This window comes from Haemaphysalis longicornis, unplaced genomic scaffold (assembly GCF_048455015.1).
Source record: "Haemaphysalis longicornis isolate Haplotype H1 unplaced genomic scaffold, Haemaphysalis longicornis Haplotype H1 scaffold_11, whole genome shotgun sequence".
Lineage (NCBI taxonomy): Eukaryota > Metazoa > Arthropoda > Arachnida > Ixodida > Ixodidae > Haemaphysalis > Haemaphysalis longicornis.
Window position 1 is genome coordinate 14944349 of NW_027526214.1, and position 12027 is coordinate 14956375.

The window sequence follows — 12027 nt, forward strand, 5'->3', positions numbered from 1 at the left end:
AGAATTTCACTTGGACTTTTCAAGTAGTGAGCTAAAGTTCAACTGGTAGACCTTAAGGGGTACAGAGTGGATACCGAGAAATGGATATACAATAAGTGGAAAGAGAATAACTCAGCAGGTCGATGCAGGACCAAAAGAAGGAAGTTAAAGGCGAAAAATGGACGGAACCAGCACAGGACAGGTTTGTGTTACCATCAATCGGGAAATGCTTTGTTTTGTAGGCAACCCAAAAAAGCTGTTGGACGTAATATTCACAACAGTATGTAAGGCAACAGAACTGACAACAAACTTGCCAATAAAGGAAGCAACAATTGTAAGAACACCAATAATCAATGCGCCGTACAAAGTCAGCTTAGCAAGGAGGAGTCGTTTCGTGAATAAATGGGTGGGTTAGCAGAGCATCTTGAAACTTTTTTCGAGGTGTGACTCTGCCACAGCACGAGAAAGCTTGAGTGTAAGGGCTGACGTCACACAAAGGAGTGATGGCGATGCGGCTGCCGTTATAGCCATGCGTGATAAATATACACAATAAGAGGTTCATGCTCCCTTTAGGTCACCATCCGTCTCAGCTATGCACCAACCTTTTTGGTGAGACTGGTGCTTGTTCCTATAGTGTATATCTTAGTCGTATTCACCTGCAGGGAAAAAGAGCCAATCCCAGAGAATTAAGGCGATACAGAAAAGATCACGTCCTAATAGAGCTAAAGGCAAGGACTGAACCTAGTCTCGCCCACACGGTTAAGAAGATGAGCACTAGCCGTACTGATTTTATTAAATAGGCGCAAAGAATGTTTTCAACGCGAATCGGTAGCGTAAGTAAACCTGTTGACTGGGGTAATTGGGAATCCGTCGTAATCAAATGTAGCAAAGCATAAACCTGCGGGATGTAAAGAATATCAACGAACAAGCGCTCACTGATTCTTTATTCACAAGGCGACAAAAATATATGCTTAGCCTTAGCAGGAACAATAAAAAGGGCAAAAAGAACAAAAAAAAAACACCGACAAAAAAGAACGAATACACCCAACAGCGTACCGCGACTTAGGTAGAATTTGGTTCAGAATGCTTCAGGTAGTAAATGGACACCAAGACGAGAGCCATAAATTTTGCCTGAAGCTGCCGTGGGATTTCTTCCGAATGCAGAGTGGGGGCACTTGGGACGAACATATTTTGTAGTTAATCATAATGCGATTTTTGTCACTAATCAGCATTCTTGGTTGCTTGGTAATTTTTTTATAATGGCACACACTTTAAACATCCAGGTGATTAGAAAGTGCAGTGGCAATTGGACACGATCATTCTTGACAAATTACAAAAATGCCCTAAAATCTCTTGTTTTGGGTTTAGGCTTGCGCGACAAAGACCAAGAGTATGTTCCATTTGGAATGGCGCGGTAAATCGCACACAAAAACATTTCGACTATTGTATTGTTGAATTGCTCAATCGCACGTTTTGTTAGCGGGTGAAAGGACATAAGCTTGTAAGTAAACTACTCCAGATTTGGTGTGCAGAGCAATAACTACGCCTGACAAGAAAACACGTCCAGTATAACTCAATAGTTTTTACAGAGCACTACGTCACCGACTGAAAACTGAAGAACAAAGAATACGACTTGGATGGCGCTAACAGTCGATATCGCGGCTGTTCTGCCATGCTTTCTACAATATTCGATAATCAAAGTGAATGTCAATCGAGTGATTGCTTGCAGGTGCGAGTGGGTCCAATCATTATGGCAACGCCGACACAATGGAAAGGCTTTAGAAGCTAGAGGCGGCATAGGACATGTGAGATGTTGAGGTAGGCTAGCAAAGCTAGAAATATTTGCACAAGCGAATCTCATTTGTTAAACATGGGTACATCGCGCTTCAGCAGTAGCACTTACGCAGGCGCTGCTAAATTTGAGCACTGAAGGAATTGCCTACAGTACCTAGTTCGAGTAAAAATGGCCATGGACGAGCAGTAGCCGCTCCTCGCGGTCCGTTCATGGTTCCGGTGTTGAAGAGGTACGATGGGAGGAGGCTCCTTTCATAAGAATAAGCAGCTAAAAAGCCACACAAAGTTTGCATGGTAAACGCATTCATTAGTTCTTAAGGATGTTCTGCAGCCATTCCAAGGATAACTCGATAAGGGAAGGAACAGTTGGTTGTAGACACGCCATCTGCGTTCGACACAATAGGTGATTAAAAGAGACAGTCACCATCAGGTTGTCTTCCTCGAAAGTATATACGACACAAGTGTCTACTACTGCAAGAAAATCACCTGAGAAGCCGCCAGCGTAGAGCATTGTAGTTTGTGACCATGTTAAATTCACGACCGATGAGAACAGGGAAAATTTGTTCAATCACACAAAGACAACCTTGCATTCTTTATGACAGAATGATCCCCCTAAGCTTATACCAGAGTACGGCTGGCGTATGCACAACCTCCTTACAGAATCGCGCTTTCGGCTCAGCAAGAAGGACGCCCCTGCCCACTGGCAGCAGTGGGGTCTTCGGCAAATGTAGAAGGACAAAAGTAAACAATATGTTTTCGTCTTAAGGAGGAGTATCTTCATGATAAATGTGCTTCCCTACGACATCAACAGCTCGACACATTCGTTGTTTTATTGAGGGGCTGCGTGAAATATTTATTGAAAATGGCAGAACTTTGTGCATATCTGCAATGTTTAGTTATTTATTTATTCACGTTACCTTGCGGGTCCCTGCATGAACATTGAGTAAGGGGGACGAAAACAGCTAGAACACAATTTCCAGAAACAATACAAAGTGTGAAAACAGTATTACAGAATAACTAACTTTAAAAAGTAGTGATACTCCTTTTTAAATGCAGAGCATTTCTTTAACTCACGATGTCACCCGTTCTAGTTGTCCGTAGTAGTCCGCACCCCTCCCCCTACACTATATTAAAAATAATACTTACCGGCGCCTGGTTTCGATCCAACGACCCTGCGGGGGGAACGGAAGGTACATGGTGCTCTACCCAATGCGCCACAAAGCCGACACAGAATGGAGGGCTACGAACGCGCCTTAAATCATTGACTCATTCAACACCTGATCCTGGTGGGTGACTTTAACGTGGACATTCGCAAGGACGATTGGCTCGTTAGGCGGATGAGTTAGTTGCACGGTTTGGACTGCGTGTCTGATCACAACGACGTCAACAGCAGAACGCCCACGACGATCCACGGATCGTGCATCGATCTCGTCTTCGTGTCGTCGTCTGCGTCTACGTTGCGCGTTCGACCGTTGCTTCCCGATCCCTTGACGGTCCACTTCAGCGAACACAGGGCCGTCGTCCTCGGTGTCGTGCAACAACACCACCAGCAGCAGCAAGAACAAGAACAACTTAAACAATGACGTCTCCCGTCGACTCCCTCGAAGGGGGGGACTGACTCAACCAGAGGCATCTAGACGTCGTCGACGCAACAACAACCGCCAAAGAAGAAAAGAAAGAGAAGAGAAGAATAATAATCATACCCACCTGCTAATAAATGATGTCACGTGACAACATATGTACGTCTCCTCATTTAATTAGAATACAAAAACCAACAGCAACAAGTGCAACAACATTAACGTAACAAAAACTACTTAACGTCGTGCGCCCCCGGAAATGCTCTGCATTTGATCGTGCCCCTCGCGAGGGGGATGTTTAGTTTTTTCTATCACTAGTATACCGTGTACTGTATTGTACTGCCGTACACTATAACACTACAGTTGCATACTGTTATACTGTTATTCACACTAACATAAAACAGTGTAAATTTTTCATTAAGAGAAGTAAAAAAAAACACGTGGTTTTTATACAGTCCTTTATTGTTATGCCTCTGTCACAGAACTGAGATTTTTTACACAAGACGAACCCCATTTTTTGAAATGACAATAGTAAATTTTGTTATCTTGCTAGAAGTAGTGCCGTACGTGTTTAGCGTAAATTTTCAGGGAAGTAACCGAGGCACGTGAATGCTACTGTACACGCTGAAGGTGCTTGTCAAATTCTGGCCACAACACCGCAATGTTTTATACATAACAAATACATGTTTTTACTTGCCACGTAAAACATGGCCCACCATTTTCTCTAAGGTTGTTGGGCCTGTAAAGTAACGAAATTCTTTAAAATGCACCAAATTGCAATACATTACTTGCTAAGTTTAAGAAAGGCTATTTACACACTCCGGAGCCAGCAGGGAGCATTCACCAGTAACCGGAGCCAGCAAGGGAATTAACCAGTAACGAGAACTAGGTAGCCTTTAGGCGGTTGAAAACGTCGTCAACGAAGAGTCTCCGGTTAAAGTATTAGTGTAAATTTATAACTTCGCATGAAATAGCCATTGCGAAAGCCAACGTTGTTATGGCCACATTGAAAGAAACATTTACCCTGACTGAAAATCTCTGGTCAGTGTTTAGATTTTTGTAAACAATCAAGGTGGTTGATGGTTGTGTCTATAACGGCCAGTAGAGCGGTCGAAGTTCGACTTGCGAATAAGCCAAAATGAATATTGCGAGGATCGATTGCCGTACCCGAGAGTTTCTCAAAAGAACCAGAATGGCAGGACCATTTACTCGATAACGTGGGTGAATATTTTGTTTAAGGAACAAGCAGTACACCGAGCTAGACGTTTAATCGTTTCTGTGTTCAGGCGCGTACCCAGAATTTTGGCGGGAGCAGGGACCGAAGGTAACTTTTCTATGCAAATTACGTGATAGGGCGAGAGTACCAGCAGTTACTGGAGCAAACATGAGCAACACCCAGAGTTACCGTAAAGGCGCGTTAATTCGAGATTTCGTCGCACGTTAAAGATCCCTACGCGATGTTTTCAAAATTACAAAAAAAAGAGTAGTGAATATATATGTACAGGATTAAATACTGGTACTGCACAGTAACTACGCAATACCTCTGCTAATGTTAAGAAATATTTCCGGAGCATCGCACACGTTATACGCAATCAAAGTTGCCAGGAACAGGTGTGCATGTCGGCACTCGAGAGTTCTGATCTTTGTGGGAAACCTCTTGCGCATCCATATTTTTCTTTAAAAAAAACACGTGACGGCTAGTTATTTAAATAGGAGATGTCTTACGCCTACTTTCGTGTGTTCTTACGCTAAACACCCTATGAGTTCAACGTTAAACTGTCTGCCATTCAAAGTGCCAACAATCCAGTACTTATAAATGGCAGCATCGAGAAGCACCAGAATGTGGTATATATAGATGAAAAAACGCTGGCAAACGTCAGCTTGTCAGCGCTTACCTATAGAAGATTTGTAATGAAGCTTGTTATTTCAAGGAATGCGCCTTGTCCCTTCCTCGGCGTCACCCGCGTAGCTATTCCGGCTGTCTTTGCCTATAGCCACGTCTCAGGTTGCAAGGCAGGAATGAGCTTCTCCTGCGTCCTCTCGTTCGGCCGGTTGGTAAAGTAAATTCGTTGCTACCTGCCGGCACCCTGACGATTCTCCGGCATCACGAGACTACGCTATGTTTATTGCGCCTCTTATTTTCATTCTATGAAATCGGGGTTTTATAACCTCTCCAATACAAAGAAACAGTTGACAGTTCAATGTTGAAGCCGCAATTTCTCTCGGCCGAAAGACTGTTTGGTGTGCGTCGAGATGTCCGGCCCCGGTTTATTTTCACCATTCACCTGCTGCGCACCCGTATCTCTCATGTTGACCATTGGCCACCTTGGCTCCGTGTCCTTCCGCACTCAAGCCCATTTTCGCGATGTCTGTTCATAGAAATAAAGCAGGGGGTCCGTAAACTTGCCGTTGGGCATAGTAGCTATTAGCCAGAATGGCGGTCAATCAAGGATGCCGCTGCCACTGGCGGAAGTTGTCCGGAGGAATGCCACCTTTGTCTCTTGCCGCCATACAACTGCGAAATGCGCCTTTACTTTGTCACCCTACCGTCGTCCAGCTTGGTAGCCTTCTTGCATTGCTTTTGTGAGCGAACCTTCTTGTCCCGACGGACGCGCCGACTGTTTACAAAGGTTTTGTACTCCCAAAGTAATATTCCGAAAACGGGCGTAACAATCGTCGGAGGGACCGGGCGATCGGGTCAAGCATACCCTCGCTCAAGTGAGCTCGTCGCCAGCTGCCTCCAAGCTCTGTATCGCCTTGTCTTGTTCGACGACGCTCTACACATGCGGGAGCTGGAAGTTGGAAGGCATTTCATAGAGAAATTCTACTGCAGGTTTCTCCGCAGCAAGCAGAATTGTTACCGACACACGCAAATCAGAATTTCCATGAAAACTACTAAAAAACGCACTGTGAGTTCTGCTCAGGGAAGGACACGGTTGTGCCGCAAACATCAGGCACGGGCGACAGTATCCGCAAACACCACGGCCTGCTAGAGGAGAGGGATTTGTTGAATGTGTAAACACATAAAGGTTTCTTCCCCAACAAAGCATTTGGGACCCGAGCAGCTAAAACCGCCACCATGGCAAAACAAGCGATAACTTGCTGCTGTCCTAGAGGACCCAAGCACAGATTGCAGACGAACAGCGTAAAAGAAGCGAAGCGAGTGGCGAGTGGTAGGCCGGCAGAAGAGCACGAAGCTAGTGCACCGAGGTATAGGCTTGCGGGTAAGTTGAGTAAACAAACATCGCATGTTTTTTTTTTTCAATATCAGGTTGACCACCAAATGAGATGTCTTTTTTTCGAAATGAACGTAATCCACAAACCAAAATTAGGTCAGATAAACGGCACTGGTACGCAAGTCCCGAAACGTTTCCCTAGAAAAATTTGGCTACAAAAAGTTGAGACCATGCCCTGCAAACGTGCACGCAGATCTTATTTCGTATGGAAAATGAGCCAGACCCTCCTGGTGAACAGATAAAAATGAGCCAAATTCATTTGCCCGTTGGAATTTTGTTTTTGGTGTTACTGTTCGGGCTGTTTTGTGGGTGTTTTTCTCGACCTTTTTTGCTTTTGAGAGCTGACTCATCATGAGTTCAGGGAGCGATGAGAAAAAGGGCAAATGATATGGCCACACGTTTACGGTAACGTGAACCGAAGTGCAAAAAGAAATTGAGAGTTGTGATACTATTGTTTTATCTCGTCTCCCTCATCCCCACGGAGTAAGTCTCGTTATTATGGTTGTTACTCTCATATTTCCAATTTGCGTACCTAACAAATTAGCTGTCGCTTACAAGCCAAGGCAAATCCCCCATCTCTGTTGGTACAAGACATATCATTAAGGTTAAGAAGACGATATGAGCAGGCTTCATGTAAAGCGTTTTGGAAATTTCTGGCAATGCCATGAAGAGCTTCATGAGTGTCTTAGGAAGGGGTGAAATGTACCCTACGGAACCATTCGAAAAGAGCCGCTAATGATGCCAAGGGGACTCACCATCTCTTCCTGTATAGTTCTATTGTTCTGAAAAATCTCTTGTATGTTTATTGCCGTTTTTGCCTAAAACCCTTTTGTAGCATTCTTGAAAGTCAATTGCAATAAAGTGTTGATAATAATGCTCCACAAACTTGTGTGTTTTATTTGAGTTCTAGCTAAATCCTAATATTCCACATGTTCTCCGCACATTTCTTAATTGCTTGTCGCTCAATATTTCCGCTAGCTGACATGTGACTTATGTGATTTAAGAGTTTTGGAGCATTGCATTTAGGTCCGGTTCTGAAATTTCATTTCCCACCCCCTCAAATCCACATTAGGATGATTTTGGCTTACAATACCACCGCCAATCGCTTTGGAGCTAGGGAGAAGGAAGGTGGCGCGAGGAAGGGGGTATGGCCAAAAAACTTTCGGGGGGGTGGGAAGCGGCCCCCAGGGCCCCCCTATAGGTACGTCCCTGTCTGTGCTGCAGTCTGTGGGGTGAAGCTAGATAAACAGGATGGGACTTTACGCAAATGGTTTCACGGTCATTCTCCTAATACTGACCGTGCACAATCTGTAGGAATAGGCGCGTGGGCGGACTTATATTCCCTGTCACAAGCAGAGCACTGGACGGTACGTGATATAGATGATAGGGCTGTAATTCTTGCCAGGGGAACTGCAGCCATCAGTTTCCTCGAACAGCTTTTTTCTGGGATGCAAGGGAGATGCCCCAAGGCGAAACATGCAAGGATCTCAGCAGATTTAAAAACCGGCTGGTGAATAATGGACGTACTTGGGGAAGGGCACAGTTTGGCGTTGTAAAATATTGCCATTCATACACAGGCACTCAAAGGACTTGACACAAGACAATGCCCACCAACGGCACAAACGTGGGATGCACTTAGGAATGCGGCTCGTGTAACGAATCGATTGGTAGCAGGCATGCACATGAGATTTACAAATTGAGGTATTATCCAAAAGTACAACAATGCAAGGTCCGATGTAGACGACCACATTGAGAAGTAGTAGAGGTTCGCAGGGTAGCTTATTCACACCGCTATAAGAATGACGCCGGCCCGTGCCTCTTGTGGTACAAGGAGTTTGGCCACTAGTGGTTTGAGGGCAGCAGCACATGTGTTTCAGAAGAGGCTTGCGAGGCTGTGCGATGGGTGCCCTAACGGGATGCCACGGGGTCCGCAACAAGTATTCATTCACGAGCTGTAGTAAATGTCTCCGCGACCAGATTTCTTATTTCGGGAATACAGTCACAGCAGTGGACACACCGGCTCATGAAAAATGGGAAGGTGACCCAACTGACGCGTAACGCCGGCGACAACGAACATGCCCTTGTGGAGAACAAACCAAGATCAGAAGCTACAGACAATGGTATGAGGCTTCCTTGTGCGAAAATGTTATTCAGTGACGAGCACTGCCGAGTGAAGACGCGGAGCTGCGTGGTTTATTTTCGCTGAAGCTCTACTTATTTTTTCGTTAGTGTCAGCGGGGAACTCGTGGAGAGGCATCCTAAAGGGGCAATATTGTATGTAATTTATTAAATGCGTGCGATTGCTGCTCTCCGGCACCGATGAGTTCACTCTCTAACAAATGTTCACGAAGTTTTACAGGTATTTGCGTGTTTTGCTATGCCTGCGTGCTCCTGGACAGTGCTTTTGCTCACAATGAAGCTTTCCCATGGTGGGGCGCCCACATTCTTCAGTGAAAGCTGTTTTAACATTCACAGACCCGTAGCTATGGAACCACAAGTTACGTACATCAGCGAGAAAGAAAACGAATGGCGTTGAAGATGTTCCATTGAAGCTTATCTTGTCGTGTGTTCCTGCCCACTGCTCAATATCGCTGTCTGCTTAAGGTTCTAGGGACGCAGCCCCTAAGTGCGCCGTCGAAGGTTGATTACACTGCAGTGAGTGCCCGTCGAACACCGAGGGTGACGTTAGTGAGTCGTGTACCCGTCGGTGCGTATGCGATGAAGAGTGAGCGGCAACAAACAAGTCTAGTGCGACAATACCCAGAGCATGTGCACAACCAGCCGATTGGCTAAAAGCGTTGCTCAGAAGACCAGCGGGGGAGTGCGCAAAGTGGGACACATGAGAGCAACTGCGGCCGCGCGCGGCGGCTACCCACGACCATGACGCCCGCACAGCGAAGAGGAACTAGCGTCCACGGCTTGCGCTCTTCACCCGACGTCAGCACAAGTGACTGAAGACGTCGTCGTGAGTGCACAGCACCATCCTGACTCTTTCTGCTCAAGCAGGACTTCACGCTGCAATGTTATCTTTACGCGCTTTACGCGTTTGCTTGCTGAACTCTCTCTATATTGCCTCCAAACTTGCTTTGTGGTTTTCCCAACTTTCAAACTCGCCCAACTTTCAATTGTGTAGCTGTGTTTGTTTTTTCCTGTCCTGGTTTTCTCCGATAAACCGGTGATTTTTTCTCATGAGTATCGGCGTTCTTTCATCGGGTGGGTTCGGGCTCGCGAACCCTTTACGCTCGAAGGGGAATCCTTCACTGGTGCCTAACTTGGTTTCTTTCTTTATCTATTTACTGTTATCGTCTTCGACCCTTGACTCACCCCATGAACTACACTGCGGCCTGCATGTGGGAGTGCTTGTAGGACGCTTCCTAAGTGTGTATGCTTTGTTTGGTTCGCTAACTTTTTTTCACGCAGCAGTGGCCGGCGGATAAAGTGCCACAAAAGCTTTCTATGCCTATTTGTGAGCATCACTTAGCAAGCGGAGAATGATTCCAGTCGTCTACCACAAGCCAACGCTGAACGACGAAGCTGGCGCGAAAAAAGTGCGGTCAAAAGCTGTGCAACAAATCTTGTGAGTGACTGACCACAGAAAGTTCGCTTATCGACAAAGTGTAACCGCTGATTCACCATGCGTGCCCACTTCGAAGCATTTTTTAATTCTGCGCTGGTCAGAAAGGCTGTATTCCACGCCGGGTTCACAGTATTTTGCACGTACAACTATGTCGAAGGACGAGAATGCTGTTCCTCGGTTTAGCGAAAACGCCTCCGCACTTCCCTGAGATTGTACTGCACAGACTGACCCGCTATCAGACAACCCAAACCAAATTCTTCACTTGATGGCCCAACAGATAGGATCAAAGGCAGAGTTTGAAAAGCAGTTGTCGCTTCAGGCTAGCAAGCTTAACACTCATGCAATATGCAGTGATCGGGTGCCGCAAGATAATCAATGCAACTGCCACTGCATTGCGTCGTTGCAGTTACACTTAGCCGTGCCAACGCACACAGGTTACACTGACAAGAAGTCGGTTTTCGACTTTTTTTATGGATTATCGGACGTCTCAATGCCATGGCTATTTCGGAGAGCGTGCTAATAAGCAGGATCTGGCCAGTGTCGTTGCGGTCGGCAGCCGGTGTTTGGAGACGTCACCCGAAGACATTTGAGAGTATGATAGACTTCAAGGAACGCTTTAGGCAGGAGTTTTTGCCTCCCGGGTATGAGTACCGCATCAAACACGACCTTCGCGCATGGACACAAGGAGAGGGTGAAAGCCTTCGGGAATATGTGCGTTGTATGCAGGACCTTTGGGAGTGAGCGAACTGGCGGCACCAGAGGCGGACATGGTTTTCTGGTGTGTCCGACAGTGCCACCCGAGGTTTCATTCCCGACTTCCATGACCTGCTAAAGGAGGCCACAGCCACACAAGCTTCGCGGATGGCCACAGAATCCTACCCCAAGGCCCCCTCCGGGTGATACCAGCCGCGATCCCAAAGGAAGAGAGAAACGCAGCAAGCCAAGAAGGCAGTGCTGTTCGCAGGCGTGAGGTGAGGCAACTGGTGACCACCGGGGGATGGTCAAATACAAACAGCACAAAGCAGCCAGGACGGGAATGGATGCAGTGCACGCTCACCCCAGTGGTACGGCGCCACTGTCGAAAGCTTTTGCAGCGCTGGCTAACCCCAGCGGTGTGGCGCCCCGTGGGCAGCTGATACAGCACTGACTCACCAGCAGCGGTGCGGAGCCGCCGTGGCAAGCTGTTGCACTGCTGACTCACCCAAGCGGTGCGGCGTCCCCGTGGGAAGCTGTTGCAGCGCTGACTCAACCCAGCGGTGTGGCACCCCCATGGGAAGCTGTTGCAGCGCTGAGTCACCCCAGCGGTGCGGCGCCACCGTGGGAAGCTCTTGTCAAAGCCCAGCCCAGCGGTGCGGCGCCACCGTGGGAAGGTGTGGTCAAAGCTGACTCACACCAGAGGTCCGGCGCCACCATGGGAGATGGTTACAGCGCTGACTCACCAAGCGGTGCGGCGCCCTCTTGGGAGAAGGTTGCAGTTCAGACGCACCACAGGGGTGCGGCGCCACCGTGGGAAGTGTTTGCAGTGGTGACTCACCCCAGCGGTGCGGCGCCGCCGTGGGAGTCGGTTTGCAGCGCTGACTCACCCCAGCGGTACAGCGACATCGTGGGAGCTCCCATTTGTCCAGAATGACCAGAGGCAAGTACCGCAAAAAGGAGATACATTTCCTAACGGTAGCAAATCTATCTGAGCCCACATCAGCAAGGAAGTTGTGTCCACTCCAGCCGAGCCGAGCAACAAGAAAAAGCAGCAAGCGCCTTTCCACCAGACAGAGTACTCAATGTTGGCGATCCCAGAGGAGCTACCTCGACCTGCAGCACTGCAGCCAACAGAAGTAAACGACAATGCACTGGTATTCTGGTCATC